Raw genomic sequence first — 18,982 nt, 5'->3', positions numbered from 1 at the left:
TCTACGTGTGTCCTCTCATTTTTTTCCCCTCTTAAGGTAACATACTAGACTTAATGTGTGGTTTTTCTCTCTTCTTATTTAAAATACTAATTTAATCCTTGGCACTGAAAAAACAATTTTAAAAAGGGCTTCTCTTGTGAGTGGAATCCATAGGGCAACTCAGTTGTTCTTCTTGTGGAACAGACATGAAGAGATTTGAGAAGCATAATTTTTTTGGGTATTTGGATATTTGGTGATAGTTGATCCTGGCCACTCTTAAAAGTCATAATAAAATCAGGTGAAAAATAAAAATAAAATCAGGCATAGTGGTGCATGCTTTTAATCCCAGCACTGGGGAGGTTGAGGCAGGAGGATCACTACGAGTTTGAGACCAGCCTGAGTTCAAGGCCAGCCTGAACTACACAGCAGAAACCCTGTCTCCAAAAAAAAAGCAATAATAAAATAAGGGGTGGGGATGTAACTCAGTGATAAAGCATTTGCCTAGCATGTGTGAAGCTCTAAATTCAATCCCAAGTACTGCAAAAAAATAAATAAAATAAAACAGTAATTTATCATAATTGTATTTATCATTTTATATAGGCACTTTTTAAAAGTTCAGGCCCTCTGGGCTGGGATGTAGCTCAGTGGTAGAAAGCTTACCTAGCATTTGTGAGGCCCTGAGTTCACTCTCAGTACTGAATGAATGAATGAATGAGTGAAATTCAGGCCCTGGATTTAGATTGGCTGTTTCCTCCTAATCAGATTCAAGTGATATTTTTCACAGGAATACTGTGTGGGTGCTATTGTGTCCTCAGTATGTTATGTTAGGAGCTACCTGGAGTTGAACTGTCCCAACATTGGTGATGTTAAGTTTGATCACTTGGCTAAAATTATGTTCACCAGATTTCTTCTTTGGAAAGATACGTTTTATTCTTCGAATTGATAAGTAAGCTGTGAGGTAATTTTTTTTATTGACTTTTAAAGTTTTTTAATCTACTTCACATCAGTCTGTCTGATTCATTTCAGCTCCTTTACTAACAAGCCTGGAGGCAGGGGCTGCTTCAGTTTCTCTGCCTTCTCTTTGCCTGTGATCAGCAAGGTGCAACGAACTTTGAACTTCACGTTATCTTTGTTCTTTTTTATCTCTACAGGTTTGGTGTCCTTCCACCTAGCTATGAGCAGAAAATCCTTGATTTCCTCAATTTTTCAAGGCATGGCAATGAGGAGCTCAGAGGGTGAGGGCCAAAGAGAATGGAAAAGAAGCGAGGTAATCTCTTAGAGTTCATTGAAGTACACTTTTCCCCACGTTATTTCTCTACTACCTTTAGTGTTTATTGATGATTCTTGTCTGAATTGATCATGACTCTAGTGATTATAAAAGTTTCTCTTTTTCTGCCAATTGTCCTGCTTTTCCAGTATTTAATATCCTTTTATTCCTAGTCAGTGATCATAAGGCAATCAAAAGTTTATTTATTTGTATTTGGTAGGGCATTGCAACCAGGCTCTAGTACCATTGAGCTACATTAAGAAGCCCTTAAAAATGTTTTGAAGCTGAGGCAGGAAGATCACTACAAGTTTGAGGCCAATCTGGGCTACAAAGTGAGTTCAAGACCAGCCTGAACTACATAGCAAGACCCTGTCTCAAACAAACAAAAAATTTTATATTTTGATACAGGCTCTAAGTTTCCTAGGCTGGCCTTGAATTTGTTTTTTGGGGGGATGGAGTGGGGTGTTTTTTTGTTTTTTTTTTGAAACAGAGTCTTCCTGTGTAACTCAGGCTGACCTCAAATTCATGTGATTCTCCTGCCTCAGCCTCTAGAATACTGGGATTACAGACATGCACCTCAACACCCACCTGGCCTTGAGTTTGTGATCCTTCTACCTCAGCCTCCAGAGTGGCTAGGATATAGGCATGTGCCACGATGTTGAGCTAAAATATTTAATTTTAAATCTTACTTTCATTCTTTATTTTCTTTCAGCATTTTAAAGTCCTGGGCTACTCTTTTTCTTCTGGGTTTTATTCTGTGTAATGAGAATTTTCCTGTTTGTCATCTTCTTGTAAGTGATCTGACTCTTCTCAAAAGATGAAAGACTAGATTTGAAAAGGAAACTGTAAAAATGAAAAATATAATTGTTTAAGCAAATTTAAAAGATAGATTAGCTTGGGCCGGGGATTTAGCTCAGTGGTTCCACTGCCTGCCTTGCAAGCACAAGGTCCCAAGTTCGATCCCCAGTACCAAAAAAAAAAAAAAGATAGATTGGCCAGGCATAGTAGCGCACACCTGTTATCCCAGCACTCAGGAGGCTGAGGCACAGGAGGATTGCTGAGAGTTCCAGGCCGGTCTGGGCTGCATAACCAGACCCTAGCTCATAAAAACAGAAAAATAAAAGACAGATTAAACCCAAATTGGACAAAAATATCGAGAAAATGAGTGAACTGAAAGATCTGAGGAAATAATCCCACTTACAACACAGAGGGAGAGAAGAAGGGAAATATGAGAAAGTTCTGCAATATGGACAAAGGAATATTAAAATCCAACACATGTCAAACTGAAGACCAGGAGGGAACAGCAAAAAAGAATAAGAGAGCTGTGTGTGGTGGCGCACGCCTATATCCCAGCACTTGGGAGGCTGAGGCAGGAGGATCACCATGAGTTCAAGCCCAGCCTGAACTGCACAGTGAACCCTGTTCCAAAAAACAAAACAAAACAAAAAGAACAAGAGGCAGTATAGCTGAAGAGAGGTGTTGGGAATTTTCCAAAATGTGAAAGACATACATTTTTAGAGATAAGGTGTATTAGTTTGCTATTACTTCCCTAACAAAGTATCCCAGAGGAAGAGATTTAAAAAGCTAAAATTTATTTTTTTCACAATTCTAGAGGCTAGCAAGGTTGGTTTCTCCTAACCATCCCCTTGGCTTGCAGAGAGCTGTTTTTCTCCTTTTGTGTTTGCATAGTCTTCCCTCTGTGTATATGTATCCTAATCCACCCTTTGTACCAAAACACCAGTCAGATTGAGCTAGGACTCACCCTACTAACCTCATTTAACTTCATTTCCCCTTTAAAGACCTTTTCTCCAAATACAGCCACATTCTGAGGTACTGGACTGCAATGTATGACTCGGTGGGGAGGCACAGTTTGGCCTGTAATGGTAGTGTTACCAGGTAGCCTGCTTCTAATAGGGGTTCACCAACTAAACATTATTGGGTTCTAGGTTGTTCGCCTCTCCCTGTGGAGTTAGATTCCAGATTCTTCTTGTCTTTAACAAAGAACTAAACAGAGAAGCAAGTTTGGGCCGAGTGAAAAAAGGAAAAAGAAATAAAAGAACACCCTGGAGAAAGCAGGGAGTGCTATCGTGAGGAAAGCCACAACAGAGGGCTCTTAGCCTCTGCGTCCTTTTATACTGTCCAAATCTCAAGGAAACCCACAGAACTTCTACCCACGGGTCCTGAGAGGCGGAGCTGGGAACCCACACCTCAAGCTGATGTCAGATCTAGGCCTCCTATGGAAAATCTACTGGAGTTCTTGGGAGAAGTCCATGTGTGGGGTTTTGGGAACTGTTCTACACGCATTCCAGGGTCTTTGTAATTAATCATGCCTCCTTCCCCAGCCAGCTTTGCTATGCCCTAGTCTCCTATCTCATTAGAAATCACAATATATACTAGGTATGACAGAAAGAAATCTACACCTCTACACAATACAATGAAATTACTGGCTAGGTGTGGTGGCACCTGCCTGTAATCCCAGCACTTGGGAGGCTGAGGGAGGAGGATCACTGCAAATTTGAGGCCAGTCTGGGCTACATAGTGAGTTCAAGGCCAGCCTAAACAGCATGGTGAGACTGTCTCAAAAAAAAAAATTACTGAACACCAGAGACAAAGAGAAGGTCTTAAAAGACCTTAAAGAAAACCCACACCCCCGTTAACAGTAAATGGCTCTTACCACCTATATCTCAAATGCTGTGTCCCCTTTGCCTTTCACTCCATCCAAATTAAGCGGGTACTGTGTTCTGAAAACTCCTGGGTCTTTTTTTTTTTTTTGGTACCAGGGATCAAACTCGGGCCCTTGCGCTTGTGAGGCGGGCAGCGAAACCACTGAGCTAAATCCTCTGCCCCTTCCCAGGTCTTTTCTTGTGTGTTAGATGCCCTGCATCCTCAAATCCAGCCCCTAAACACTGTCCAAGCTCAGCCCCAGGCCTCTCCTCTCCAGGAGGTCTTGTCCAGAGGATTTTCTTCTTGGAACATATATAGCCCTTGCGTAGTCTGGAGTCTGTGACATGTGTGACCTTCTATTCACCAGTGGCAGAGGGTTGCTGGCCAAGGTCATCAGGTAGAACCAGGCTTTAAATATCTCTCCCACACAGACCCAAAGTGAAGCATCCATTTTGGTTTCAGCACTTCTTTAGAAAGCAGATGTGGGACTGTGGGTAGCTCAGTGGTGATGTGCTTGCCTGGCATGCATGAGGTCCCGGGGCCAATCCCCAGGGCCATAAACAAAAACCAGATGTGTGTTGGGGTAGCTAATGCTGCCAGAGGGGTCTGGGTAGGGTGTCAGTGTGGGAGATGGGGTCAGCTTGCATTCCTGGCAAGAGAAAGGAAAGTATGCAATTCACGATTTTGCCTAGGGTCCCAAAGCTGGGCATCTGGGTCCCCAGCAAACTTGTTCCTGCTTCCTGTGAGGCTGGTGCCCACACTCATCCTTGCCTGAGGCCTGGCATCTTAGAATTTAATTCATCACATGGGGATTTTTGGTCTCCCCAGTGAAGAAGGTGCCTCAGTGGGGCCTGTAACTCCCTTGTTGCAGATGCTTGTCCTTGTGCTAGGCCGGTGCTCGGCAGATAGCTAATAAGCAGTTGGTGGGGTATTCTGGAGCCTCCTGTGGGCTCTGACCTGCTGGAGGACTATACTCATGCCAACCTTATCAAAAAAAGGAAAGAAAAGACTCAAATCCATGCAACTGAATGGGTGAAATCACAACAGACCCTGCAGAAATCCAGATCTTAGTACCTACTTTGAGAACCTGTATTCTGATAAAATGGAAAACACAGAAGAAACGGACAGATTCCTAGATACATATGAATTACCAAACTGAATCAAGAAATATAAAAATTCTAAATAAACTAATATTAGTCAAGGAAATTGAAAATATAATTAAAAACCTACCAACAAAGAAAAGTCCAGGTCCCGACGGATTCACTGCTGAATTCTACAAGAAATTTAGAGGAGATCTAATGCCTCTCAAACTCATTAATGAAATTGAAAGAGAAGCAAACTAGAGGTTCTATTTGACCCAACCATTCCCCTTCTTGTTATCTTCCCAAAAGAATTAAAATACTACAGTGATATATACATACCCAGGTCACCCAAGATTTAGCTATTACAAGCTGTGCCACTAAAAACATAAAAAAAACTCACCAGCCACTGTAGTCTGCTGTCCACTGCTCCGTCCATTGGTACATTTTTCTGTGGTGGCCTCTAAGGTCACCAGTAATCACTGTGCATCTGTAGGTTTGAGCTGCCCCTCCCACACAGTGAGACAGGGCTCGGGGAAAAAGTGCTGTTTGCCACCTCTTTCTTCTGCACTGAGGTCTCTCTTTTCACTCTCCTCATGGCCTTCAATCCTCACTTCAGATCCTTGCTGAGTCCCGGGGACCTACTTCCCTCCTTCTCTTTCTCACGTTGCTGTATTCCAGAGTCTGGACTCCCAGTCTTGGAGAGACTGTTTCTTTGTTGTTCACCACTCTACCATCTTCCCAGAAGTCCTCAAAATTGTCTTTATGCAGAGTCAGGTGAGGAAGGGTCCAGAAGGCCTTTCTGCATACTGAAGAGCTAAAGAATGCAGTCGAAGGTGTGGAACTCACTGCAGTGTCCTGTGGGAGCCCATGTCAGGAGGTGGACGGGTCTGTGCTCAGGTTCCTTGTTATTATAACAGCAAATGGACTAATAGCAACTCTCTTTTCATCACTCTGTTTATTGGTGTTAATGAAACTCTGTATTTTTTTTACTTGGTTATTTATATCGATCCTGTAAAAAATAATTTACGCTCCACAAGGACAGACTCAGTCTCATCCTATTGTCCATTGTGTCTCTAGCTTCCAGAGCAGTAGCTGGTGTATTCAGCAGCCTTCATAATTATTGGTGGAAGTCATGCCCGGTACTGTCTGACTTGGGCCCCTGGACCCTGTAGCACAACCCTTTTCTTATGTGCCCAGGGAATCCAAAGTTCAGCAGAATCACTAGAGCTGCATCTGTCTCCATCCAGCTCAGCCTACAACCAGAAGTTCAGCTGGCCCAGGAGCCAAAAGGGCTTGAAATGCAGAACTAGCAACAGTTTACCTCCGTGAATCTGACTCCCTGTTGCTCCTGATATTAACTCTGGTTTCAGGTACTTCCACTTCAATTAAGACTCGGCCCATTTCAAAATAACTTTGAACAACAGGACATGGATTGAATATGAGGTTCTGGGAAGCCAAACGGAAAATATAATAGTAAAACCACTGGTCCCTTTATATTGTACTTAAAAGCTTGAACAAACAACTATCACACCTCATTTAATGCTCCATTCTGTTCCAAATTAGTCTGGAGAAAATATAGTAACTTACAGTTTTTAACTTGCCCCTTAGGCACATTCATTCTGGCCCACACTGTTATTGATTTGAAGATCCAGTTTGCCTCAGCAACATTGTTTGTACATAACGTGGATCAAGTTTACAGGATTTGTAAATGCTGAAAATGTGTTTGAATTACTCAAATGGTTGTTCACACGCATTTTCAAATATAAAATCTCTGAGTAAATATGTAATTATAGATTTTTAAATATTTCCCTTTGGACATATAAATTATGGTATACCCATTCAATAAAATACTGCTCAGTCATTCACATAGAATGTGGAAGAATCAATATGCATTAATATGGACACATGCCCAAGATTACTGTTAAGTGAAAACAGTGAGTTGAAGAACATTAAATACAGCGTCTCTCTGTTCTCAGGTGTGTGTCAATGTATTTTCTTGTAACATGGAATATTTCTGGAAAAAACCCTAAGTCAACTCTGAAAGCAGAATACTATTATGATAACTGCTATGACTTGTCAGATGCTTGTTTTCTGCCAATGTGTTTCATATGTTTTCATTTAATCTCCACAATAACCCTAAGAGGAAAGTATCACTATTATCTCATTTACAGGATAGGAAATTGAGACCAGAAAAAGCAAAGTAGCAGGTTATGGAGGTGCACACCTGTAAACCCAGCCCTTGGGAGGCTGAGGCAGGAGGATGGCCATGAGTTTGAGGCCAGCCTGGGCTACATAGTGAGTTCAAGATCTGTCTGAACTACGTAGTGAGACCTTGCCTCAAAAAGAAAAAAAAAAAAAAGAAAGAAAGAAAGAAAAAGAAGCAAAGTAGGCTCAACTTGTGTCCTACAGTGTGTTTAAGGTTGTTTTGCTTTTGTTTTTGTTTGATAGGGCTCAACTCCAGAGCTGTGGGTAAGTTCTCTACAACTGAGCTATGTTCTCAGCCTGCATCTGTTTTTAACCTCAAAAAATAAAAAAAACAAACTAAATCTTCACCATTTCTGCAATTTCAAAACTGAGAAGAGCAATGGAAATGTTCACCTTCTATTATGAGAGTGAATGAGAACCCAGATTGTATCTTTTGGCCGGGTGCCCTTTATCCCACAGCCTTGTGTGGAAAAGGTGGTTAGAAGCTGCTGGCTCACGTGCAGAGCTCAGCAGAAGCAGAGAGGAGGAAAGGCTGGTGGGAGGCCTTCAGGAGTGGCAGACTTGGGTTCCTACTTGTGTGACCGCACTGGCCACCATGGCTACAGTTGCCAGAAAAATTCAAAAGTAGACACCAGCTGCAATCTTTTATTCAGTTGTGCCTGGATAAACTCATTATTATTAAATTCTCATTGTGATGCCAGATCTCACATGAATATTCTTTTGACATCCACAGCAACCTATGAGCTTGATTGCCCCCATTTTAATAGCAAAGAACTTGACACTTAATGAAATTAAGTAACCTAAGTCCCACAGACAACTGCAAGGTTAGGACTTACTAGAACACAGGTCTGCCTGGCCTATACTTACACTAATTCTGGGTGTGCTGATAGCAGCCAGATGTTGTAGGTTTCATACATTCAGCCTTCCCTTTTTAAGCATCCTTCACCCAAATAGGGAAGCATAGAAAAAAGGGACAAGTTCAGGATCCTGCTTCATGACTCAATTTTAAAAAGAGCCTCTGTTCAGCTCCCAAGTCATTTCCACACCGGAGGAATCTTCAGTAACATATTATCTCCTACCAGTTCACACCAGGGCCACCTCCGTAGCAATCTCTGAAACTGCTCTGAAAATCACTCCTGTGACCTACAGCCAAGACCTTCTAGGATCGATTGCCATGCCCTGAGGGTTCCCCTGGATCAGTTCCTCTGCCCCTGTGAACTCACTATTCTGACACCCACTGAAGCCTCATTCTAATTCCAAGGACCCACTGCCCACTCTAAAGATGGAGTTTGGAAATACAAAGGAAATCATATTTGGGAGGGCCCATAGGGTTCTATCTCTCATACACAAGGAATCTGGTGTCTTGAAAACCAAATCCTGGGACAATATCTAAAGGACTTCCTGATGTTAAACAATGATAGTGAAGGGCAAAGGCATGCCCAGCTAGTCTGCTGGCACTGCCCTCCTTGCAGCTGAATCCTGGGCTGGCTGGAGTTACACGTGCACATTTGTGTACATACACATGTACTCTGTTGCTTTTGGCCTTTGCCTGCTCTTTCTTCTATTTGAAATACCCTTCCCACTTCTCTTTACAAAGCTGACTATTATTTATTTTTACTAGTACATGTTGGCAGTACAAAATTATTACATTCATCATGGGGAGCTGGTAAGTATACATAGTATATCTTATCAGAAATATGAGATTAACTGGGCATTTTTTTTGGTACTGGGGATCGAACTCAGGACCTTGAGCTTGCAAGGCAGGCTTGGTGCCACTGAGCTAAATCCCCGGCCCCATAGTACATCTTAATTATTTTTACTTCCCATCTATTATTTAATCACAGAGATTCAGCTTGCAGTCACATCTTCTTTTTATCTTTTTCCTTTTTTTTTGTCTTTTTGAGATAGGTTCTATCTATGTAGTTCAGACTGGCCTTGAACTCACTATGTAGTCCAGGCTGTCCTCGAACTTGTGGCGATCCTTCTGCCTCAGCCTTCTGAGTGCTTAGATTACCAGCATGCTCCACCACACCAACTCAGGGTCACATCTTCTCAATCCCAAACTGAGCTACTGCTTCCACAGCATAGGGTTTAGCACTATCTATTGCATGGAAATGACCTATTGGCCTCCCGAGTTGGATCAAAAGTCTTTAAAGACCTGATTGGCTGCTCAGAATCTCTGGATGTCTGTTTTGCCACAGGTGCTTGGCGGTGCAGGACCATCACTCTGCGCAATGCTTGTGTTCTCCGCCTGCAGGTGACATCTTCCTTGTGTGTCAGGGCCAGGTTCCCCTTGGGCAGACTAATTACGTAAGTGCCAGAGTTTGTAGGTTTGCTGCTTAGCAGAGGTTCATCTGCAAGAAGCTGTAATTGAAACAGCTTCCAGGATGGGAAAATCACTTCTAGAATTCAATTTCCAAGCTTGCAGCCTAGATCGTTCAAGCTGATTACAGGAAAAGGTTGGAACGCTAATGCTCCCTGTGTTGAATCCAGACGGCTATGTTTACTAGGCTGAGAAATGTTAATCCTGTCTTTGGCCCAGGAAATGCCTGACATTCACTACTCTGGAGGAAAACAGAAAAATAGGGTAGGACAGCCAGGTAGATGTATAGTTTGTATTTGTTTTGTTCTGTTTTTTTTAATTTGTTTTGTTTTATTTTTTTGGTACCAGGGGTTGAACTCGGGACCTTGCACTTGTGAGGCAGGCAGCAGATTTTGTTCTGTTTTTTAAAGGTAAGGAGAGGTCTGGCAGATCTAAACAGGGGCTATTAGGAGACCTTTGCCAGGCAGGTGTGCTACTGTCATTGATTTTAAAAGTCTGGAACTCATTCCTATTCAGAATTTTGAGTAGTTGGTCTTCAGTACCATCACAAGGCCGGCCACGTGAGCAAGGGTCTGAAGGCTGACTGAGTTGCATGCAGAGGAAGGAGCAGAGTCCGGATCTGCCCTCCTGCAGAGGCCACGTGGAAGTGTGTCAAGTTCAGTGGCAAGAAGAAGAATGGCTTGTACATTTACTGGCTTCTTGGCAAACAACCTAAAACCTTTACATTTCTTATGTCACCCGATCCAATAAATCTCTGAAGTAGCTACCAATAGAGGAACAGACCCACTTTTCTGCAGATTCAAAGGATGATTTGTGCAAAGCAGCGGGACTTTTGTATGGTTCGCAGACACCTTTACAATTTTAAACACTTTCAAAAACCCCCATATGTGGCTGCACAACCCACCTGTTGGACTAGTGAGAGCTCACGCCTCTGGCAGGTGCGGCCCAGGCAGCAGGACAGGAGGGCCCTTCTGTCCCTAGTAAATAATTCTCCCATGCATTGCTCAACCAGTAAAGAAACAGATTCCAACTACAAGAGTGACCAGCCACCTGCTTGTCCTGCCTAAGCTCTCTGAAAGTCTGTGTTGAATTATAAATGCAATAAGCCAACAGGGGAAGAGTACAGTTATTTGATGCCATGGAAGTATTTCTGGGCCTCCGAAGCACTTTCCCACAGATGCTACAGACAGCAAGGGAGGAACCCTCTCTCTGTTAGTCAAGAGTGCCACCTTGTGATGCTGGTGCCAGGAGAGAGCACTGAACACCCTTCTGGCCCCTGAGCCCAACCCTGTGAATCATCCCTCCAGCCACTGCCTTGAAGGAGGATGTGTTTGTGGAGTGCTGTAATTAGTTAATGAATTATCTGAATGATATTTCTGTAGTCATTCAACCAGCCCTGTCTTCCTGGTGGTAATTGTATTTTAGGTTATTTTTAAAACTCTATCTAAATAGAGTTTACATCAGCAGACAGCGTGATTAGTAATCCTGCTATCCCTGGTATTTCAAAATTGTGCTATAAACTGCCTCATGAGTTGTGCAAAAACGGCTGCACCAACAGCCAGGCCATCTACCCACCCCAGGGGGCTTCTCTGACAGAAAAAACTGACTCTTTAAGAAGGAAAGTAGGAGGGCTGGAGGTTTAGCTCAGTGGTTCCAGCACCTGCCGCGCAAGGTCCCGAGTTTGATCCCTGGTACAAAAAAACAAACAAAAAAAGAAGGAAAGTGGTAAAAATGAGTTGTTCTAGGGTTCGCTGACCTTGGTTTAGAACAGACTATTTTCAAGAGGTTCTCCACTAATTTTATGTAATTTGGATGTAAACACTTTTTTATCTTTACCTTACAAGAAAATGCTCTGACACGAATCTTGGTCTGCTTTGCTTTTTCACTTTTTCCGGTGATGTTAGAGTGATACAGTTAAAACCCAGACATGGCTTAATGAACACCTTCAAGCCTTCATTTCTTTGTAAAATGGGGATCATTGTAGTGACAGTAATGAGTTGACATTTTAGTGTTTATCATGTCAGGCACTATTCCAAATGTGGTACATTAATTACCTTATGACATCCTCGTGATTACTGACATTATTGTTTGGTACTGTTACTAGGCACTATTATTAACCACACTTTTCATGTCAGGAAACTGAGTCACAGACAGCCAGTAACTTCACCAAGATCATTTCACAGCAAGTAATGGAGCCAGGATTCAAATCCAGGAGACTTTCTAGGACCTAGACATTAACCACTCTATTTTCCTCATAAGGTTGTAAAGGCACAATGAGATTTGTTAAATAAATACCTGTGCCACATGTAATGAAATTTTCCATGTACAGCTCTGGGACTTGGAGTTAAGGATAAATACCTGCACACATAGGTACCACATTGTAGCAGGGATGATTATCCATTTAAAGCTTTTAGTACATTACACTCAGGACAAGGCCACTCCAGGTCCCATGCATAGGGGTTTAGAAGTTTCTGCATAGTATTTTATTTATGTGAAAGTTTGAGTACTCCTATTAGATTATAAATTCTCAACAGGAATGATTAGTTTCTGCTTCTCTTTTATATCTTCTAACTTCTTATATATAGCAGAAATTTAGTACATGTTCAATAAATTAATCTATTGGTTCCATACATAAGAGAAAGAATTACAAAAATGTGCTTTTTTTCATACATTCATGTAAAAGTTTCATAAAATTTCAGGTAGTTGAGAGGCTAAGGCAGAAGGATCTCAACTCAGCCTGGGCAACTTAACAAGACCCTATCTCAAAACAAAATTTTTAAAAGGGCTGATGCCAGGTGTGATGGCACACACCTGTAATCTCAGAACTCTGGGAAACTGAGGCACGAGATTCATGTTTGAACCTGGCCTGGGCAACTTAGTAATTTAGTGAGATCCTGTCTCAAAATAACAAGAAATTTTAAAATGTCTTAGTTACTTTCACATTGCTGAGACAAAATAATTGACCCTAAAGTTAAAAGAGGAAAGATTCATTTTAGCTTGCAGTTTGTTGAGGTTTCGGTCCATGTTCATCTGGTTCCAAGGCAGGGCAGTGTAGCAGAAGACAGCCAGTCGCTGACATGGCAGGCAGCAAGCCACCTCTATAAGCCCCACCTATGAGTACTGTTTTCAGGGGGTCACCTAGATACAAGCCATAACAAAAGGCCTGGGAATATAGGTCAATATAAGGGCCCAGGGTTCAATCCCAGTACTACAAAAACAAATAAACAAAAAAATAACAAAACAAAAATCCTCAATGTAAAGTTAATTTATAGCTGTAAGTATATATGATATCTAGAACTACATATTCGTGTCAAATATATATTGCAGACAGAGAGAGAGAGACAGAGACAGAGAGAGAGAGACAGAGAGAGAGATGGTGCTTCCTCTTCTTGCTTCTAACGGAGCAAGTGCTAAACCCAGGGCATAAAGTGATTCTAGTGTATAGATGAGAACCCACCAACCCCACGAGCTAGCCATGAGTAAATAGTAAGTACAGTCTAGTGCCACTTAATGGCAAGACAATATTCTGTGAAATGCTGTTCTGTGTGATTTTGTTATTGTGTGAACCTGTGCAAACATTTGTGCACCTACACAAACTAAAACAGCTGTGATGTCACTTGACACCATTGTATATGCATTCCCAAATGCCATTATGCAATGGATGAGTATAATTACACACAAGTTGACACAGAGAATTGTTGTTGGGAAGAAACAACATAACATGAATTTCCCCCCAACACTTAGTGGCATAAAACAACAGCAAACACTTATCATTGCACATAGTCTTTTAGTCAGCTTTTCATTGTTGTGACAAAATACCTGAGGACAATTTATAAGAGGAAAGATTTATTTTGGCTCATGGTTTTGGAAGTTTCAGTCGGTGGTCAGCTGGTTTCATTGTTTCTGGGCCTGTGGTGAGGCAGAACATCATGGTGGAAGGGCATGGCAGAGCAAAGCTGCTCGCCTCATGGCAGCCTAAAGCTGGTGGGGAAGGTGGGGCTAGGGGACAACATGACCTTTGAGGACACACTCCCAGTGACCTATTTTATCCTACAATTTCCACCAACTCCCAATAGTCCATTCAATTATGAACCTATCAATGAATTAATCCATTGATAAGACCAGAGGCCTCATGATGCAATCAATATTCAAATCTCCACTCCTGAACATTGCTATACAGGGGGCCAAGACTTCAACACATGAGTTTTTGGGGTTATATTTATTTTATTTTTACTTTAATAAATTTTAGGGCCAGAGATATAGCTCAGTGGTTCCACCGCCTGCTTCGCAAGCTCCCCAGTATGAAAAAAAAAAATTATTCTATCCCATTCCCCGCTTCAAGTGCCCTTCCCTCTCTCTGTACAAAAGCTTTGTTTTCATTTTTTCCTTCTATTTTCATTTTTTCTTGTCCCTTCCTTTCTTTCTCCCTTCCTTCTCCCTTGTTCCCCTTCCCATTTGAACACTTTTTTTTCCCATTTCCCACCATCCATTATACATCTCAGTCCTTATTTCCACTTTCAGTTTCTCACACCAGAGAATGCAGTATTTAAACATGTATGTCCAATTTATTTCACTTAAGAGTATGGTCTCAAGCTCCATCTATTTAGCTATAAATGTCTGAAGCTCATCTTTCTTTATGGCAGAGTAGTACTCCATTGTATAAAAAAAACAACATCTTCTTTGATAGCCTTTAGTCAGTTGATAGCCTTTGGGGCTGTTTCCAAGATTTAGCTATTACAAACTGTGCTGCTATAAACATGAGTGTGCATATATCACTGTGATGGTATGATGCTTTTAATTCTTTTGGGAAGATATCAAGAAGTATAGCTGGGTCAAATGGAACCTCTAGTTTTACGGGGGGTTGTGTTTTTTTTTTTCAGTATCAGGAACTGAACTCAGGACCTTGTGCTTTTGAGGCTGGGGTGGTGCCACTGAGCTAAATCCCTGGCCCCAGTTTTAGATTTTTGAGAAATCTCCACACTGATTTCCACAGTGGTTGCACCAGTCTACAGTCCCACCAGCAGTGGAGCAGGGTTCCTCTTTCCCCACAACCCCACCAGCATTTGTTATTGATTGGTTTCATGATAGCAGCCATTCTTTCTGGGGTGAGGTGGAATCTCAGTGTTGTTCTCATTTGCATCTCTTGAATGACCAGTGATGTTGAACATTTTTTCATATATTTATTTGACATTTCTAATTCTTCATCTGAGAAGTGCCTTTATTTCAGATGCCCATTGTTGCATTTTAGGTCTTTAAATTTAGGGGGGGTCTGATTTTTTTTAGTTCTTTATATATTCTAGTTCATAGTCCTTTATCTGAATAGCTGGTAAAAAAATTTTCCCACTCTGTGGCTTGTCCCTTTGCTTTGTTGGTGGAGGTACATTTTATTTATTTTATTTTATTTTTGGTACCGGGGATCAAACTTGGGTCCTTGCACTTGCGTAGCAGGCAGTGAAAACACTGAGCTAAATCCCTGGCCCTGGAGGTACATTTTAGATCCAGACCATAACACAGTTTCTGTGGATCAAGACTTTAGAAACAGCTTAGTTGAGTATTTTGGCTCAGTGCATAATGGACTCAAAATGTCAGCTGACATTGTCCTTGAAGTTTTTTGTTTGCTCGTTTTTGGTTTGTGTGTTTGATTTTTTTGGTACTGAGCTACATCCCCTGCCCTTTAAATTTTTTTTTTTTTTTTAATTCTGAGACAGGGTCTTGTTAAATTGCTAAGTTGCCCAGGCTAGGCTCAAACTTTCAGTCCTCCCTAGTGCTGAAAAAAAAAATGGAGAATTACATTTCTGGCAGGAAAGAACCTGTAGACCCGTTATTTGGGGGGTGAGGTGAGATGCTGTAGGTAGGACTAGAAAGCAGGGTCCAGAGCAGAGAGGAGCCCTTGAAGGTTGTGAAACCGGAAGAAGGGCTGTGGGCAGCTTCAGGTTCTTCCCCAACTGCAGTGTGGGAAGAGAGAGGATTCAAAGCTACCTTGGCCCAAAGATAAACATGAGCATCCTCCCTCTTCCAAGTCCAGTTCACAAGGGGCTGAGCAGGAGTTTTTGGAAAGCTATTCTCCATTACAAAAAAGACATAAGTGACTGCTCTTTCACTGATTTTTGTTAATAGAAATCCCTCCAAATATAATTCCACAGGCATCCAAATTCAGCAGAGCTTTATTATACACCTAGAGCTACATCTGTATAATGAAAAGATTTAACTGGGAGCCTGAAAAAAGTTTCCCTGTGGGCTCCTTATCAAATAACTCCTCAAGTTCCTACAAACAACCTCCTAACCAATTCAGAAAATAATGTCTGGACAAAGAATCCCCTTTTGCAATCCAGGCCAAACCACTAAGCCACTTACTGCAGACATGGGATTCCCACACATGGGTGTGAACTCTGAGTATGTTGGCCTGTAGGCTTTATTATTTTAGTGTCCTTGGGCCAATTTTATGTCTCACTGCCCAGGTTTACAGAGGCAAAAGCAAATTCCTGGGCTTTCAGGAAATTGGGCTGTTTTGCTGAGGTCTGGCCTCAGGTACTGTAGGGAGCTTTTACATTGCAGAAGCCCCTCGAAGCTGCATAGACTATGGTTCACTCCCCACCTTCTGCTGCCAGCCTGCCCAGACTTTATAGCCTCCCTTTGACACTTTCTACTGTGTGACTATATGCAAATTCCTTGAGGTCTCTGTACCTCAGTTTCCTTATCTGGGAAAGAGAGATGATAACAATAGCTCCTCCACTATGCTTTGTTTTTTTGTGGGACTGGGGGTTGAATGTAGAACCTCACAGTGATCTACAATCCCACTCCTTTTTATTTTTTTATTTTTTTGAGATAGGTTCTCTATGTAGTCCAGGCTAGCCTAGAACTCAGCATGTAGCCCAGGCTGGCCTCAAACTCAGGGCCATCCTCCTGCCTCAGCCTCCCCAGTGCTGGGATCACAGGCATGCCCCACCTAGTCTTTTTTATTTTTTGAGACAGGGTCTTGCTAAATTGCCCAGGCAGGAATTGAGCTTGCAATCCTCTTGCCTCAGCCTCCCAAAGTACCAAAATTACAAGTGTGCACTGCCATGTCCAGCATAGTTTCTCCCTCTCAGGCTTCTGGTGAGGATTCAGTGAGTCCTATAAGGAGTAATGGCACATAGAAAGCTCCATATACATGTTTGCTATTGTTAGTAGTACTTTGGTGTCAATTAATTGATCTGCAGCTTTTCTCTCATTAAGTTATACCACAGCAAAGTTTCCCTTTGAATTAGTTGTCCCAGTGATAGCAAATGGAAGTAATTATCTAGCTGGGCTCATGGGAGAAATATCCCATCCATCACCAAGCTCTGTTGCTTCTTACTCTGAAGTGTGCTTTGACTCTGTCCTATCTAGTTCTCTCCAAAATAGGTGGGAAGTAAACCCCCAAGCTCTAATCCTGGCTCTGTACTCATCAAAAGCTTCTTAATATTTCAGTGTTCTTAATGCCTCAGTGTGCTCTATTAGTTAACAATAATAATGGTACTGGTTTCATAGAGATTTGTTGAAATCATGCAAGCAAAATACTCCCACTGACCAGGAGCTCTCTCTTAACTGTTACAAGTTCTTCCATATAACGACCTTAAGCCTGTCTCCTTACAAGTTCTCCCCATTTGTGAGATTTCTGTTTTCTCCTGTGAGTTCCATATTTTCCACCTTTTACATTGTCAATAAATTGCTTTTGATCAGAAAGAAAACAACACACTTTATTAAAAAATTAACCTCAAAAATCTAGTTCTGATGTCTATGTAGAAAAGAAAGGAAAGGGAAAGGGAAAGAACCAAATTACTGGCCTCTTCTCCCACATTAAGCTGGCAACTGAGCCCAGCACAGGCACCAGCGTGGCCTTGTTGGTGGGACTTGTCTGCTATTTGCACGAATGGTGAGTTGTCACTGGTATATGCCTTTCTCTCCTTTACCAGCCTAGAACGCTTGCACCTGTAATAGTGTATGGAGCCCCAGGCAGCCACTGGTTCTGTTCTAGGAGGAACAGTCTGCCTCATCAGGTTACAGTGTGTCCGTGCGTGTGTGTGTGTGTGTGCGTGTGTGTGTGTGTGTGTGTGTTACTGGGAATGGAACCCAGGGCCTTTGCCTTGAGCTACATCCCCAACCCTTTTCTTAAAAGGTTTTTATTTTTATTTTGAGAAGGGGTCTTGCTAGGTTGCTAAATTGCCCCGACTGGGCTCAAACTTGGATCTTCCTGCCTCAGCCCCCGCAAGAGTGCTGGGATGACAGGCATGCGCTACCTCATTCAATCCATAGGTTTTGAATAAAATGAATCTGCGAAAAAGAGAGACTTTAGAAAATCCTAATAGGTTTTCCCTTGGTGCAAGAGGGTTAAACTCCAGGTCTGGACCCTCTAAGAAAGACCCTAAAGCCAGGTGTGGTAATGCCTGTCATCGCAACATTCTGGGAGGTTGAGGCAGGAAGATCACTAGTTTGATCCCAGCCTGGCTGACTTAGAGAGAACCTGTCTCAAAAAAAAATTTTGTTTTTTTAATTTATTTATTTTTGGTACCAGGGATCAAATTCAGGTCCTTGGCTTGCGAGGCAGGCGGCGGAACCACTGAGCTAAATCCCCGGCCCTTATTTTTTTTTTTTTTTAAAGGGCTGGGAATATAGCAAGGCCTTTAGTTCAATCTTCAACACCACCTAGATAAATAAATAAATAAAATCTTATTTTCATGGAACTTGTCCCAAATAAGAAAAAATTTTAGGTAGGTCATAAACAAATACAAATGAAAACCCGTGCTGAGAATAGCTAGTTGGGAGGCTAAGGCAGGAGGATTACCAACTCTGAGGTCAGCCTATGAAACTTAATGAGACCCTATATCAAAAAGTAAAATTTGGAGCTGGGGATTTAGTTCAGTGGTTTCAGTGCCTGCCTCGCAAGCGCAAGTTCCCAAGTTCGATCCCCGGTACCAAATAAATAAATAAATAAATAAATAAATAAATAAATAAAAATAAAATTTAGGGCCAGGGATTTAGCTCAGTGGTTCTGCCACCTGCCTCACAAGCACAAGGTCCTGAGTTCGATCCCCAGTAACCAAAGAGAAAAAAAATTTTTTAAAGGGCTGGAGCTGCAGCTCAGTGGCAGGTGGGTGCCTAGCATGTGTGAGGCCCTGGGTTAGGTCCTCAGTACCACCCCTCCCCTAATCCATACCTAAATAAGGTGCTAAATGTTCCTTTCTAGGTACTAAGAACAATAGTCCCTTTTTTTTCTTTTTTTAGTGAAAAGTGATCAGATGAAACCAGTTAGGCTTGTCAGTGAATAGCTACTCCCTAGTAGATGAACGTGATCTTCAGACACGACAACAACCAAAAACATCAGTAAAACAAGGAGGCTGAGTTTCCAGAGGGACCTAAGGGAAGTCATGAAAGTGGCCTTTCAAAACTTAATACATGGAGGGCCAGGGATTTAACTCAGTGGTTTTGCCGCCTGCTGCACAA

At 42.0% G+C, this 18,982-nt stretch overlaps 1 non-coding gene and 1 pseudogene across 1 annotated transcript; one reads left to right on the top strand and one right to left on the bottom strand.

Moving 5' to 3' along the window:
* The first annotated feature begins 120 nt into the window (after positions 1–120).
* LOC147825728 (U11 spliceosomal RNA) lies at positions 121–256 on the top strand. Its single transcript, XR_015440605.1, has one exon. It is a non-coding gene; the product is annotated as a U11 spliceosomal RNA (small nuclear RNA).
* A 258-nt stretch (positions 257–514) lies between these two features.
* On the bottom strand, positions 515–1,194 carry LOC101717476 (large ribosomal subunit protein eL38 pseudogene; annotated as a pseudogene).
* Between the last annotated feature and the right edge of the window lie 17,788 nt (positions 1,195–18,982).

The sequence above is a fragment of the Heterocephalus glaber genome, unplaced genomic scaffold (genome assembly GCF_053883595.1).
Source record: "Heterocephalus glaber isolate CG9 unplaced genomic scaffold, H.glaber_assembly_v1.0 deba00001497, whole genome shotgun sequence".
NCBI classification, from domain to species: domain Eukaryota; kingdom Metazoa; phylum Chordata; class Mammalia; order Rodentia; family Bathyergidae; genus Heterocephalus; species Heterocephalus glaber.
The sequence above is the reverse complement of the archived record's forward strand: the minus strand, read 5'-3'. Positions and strand labels throughout refer to the sequence as shown.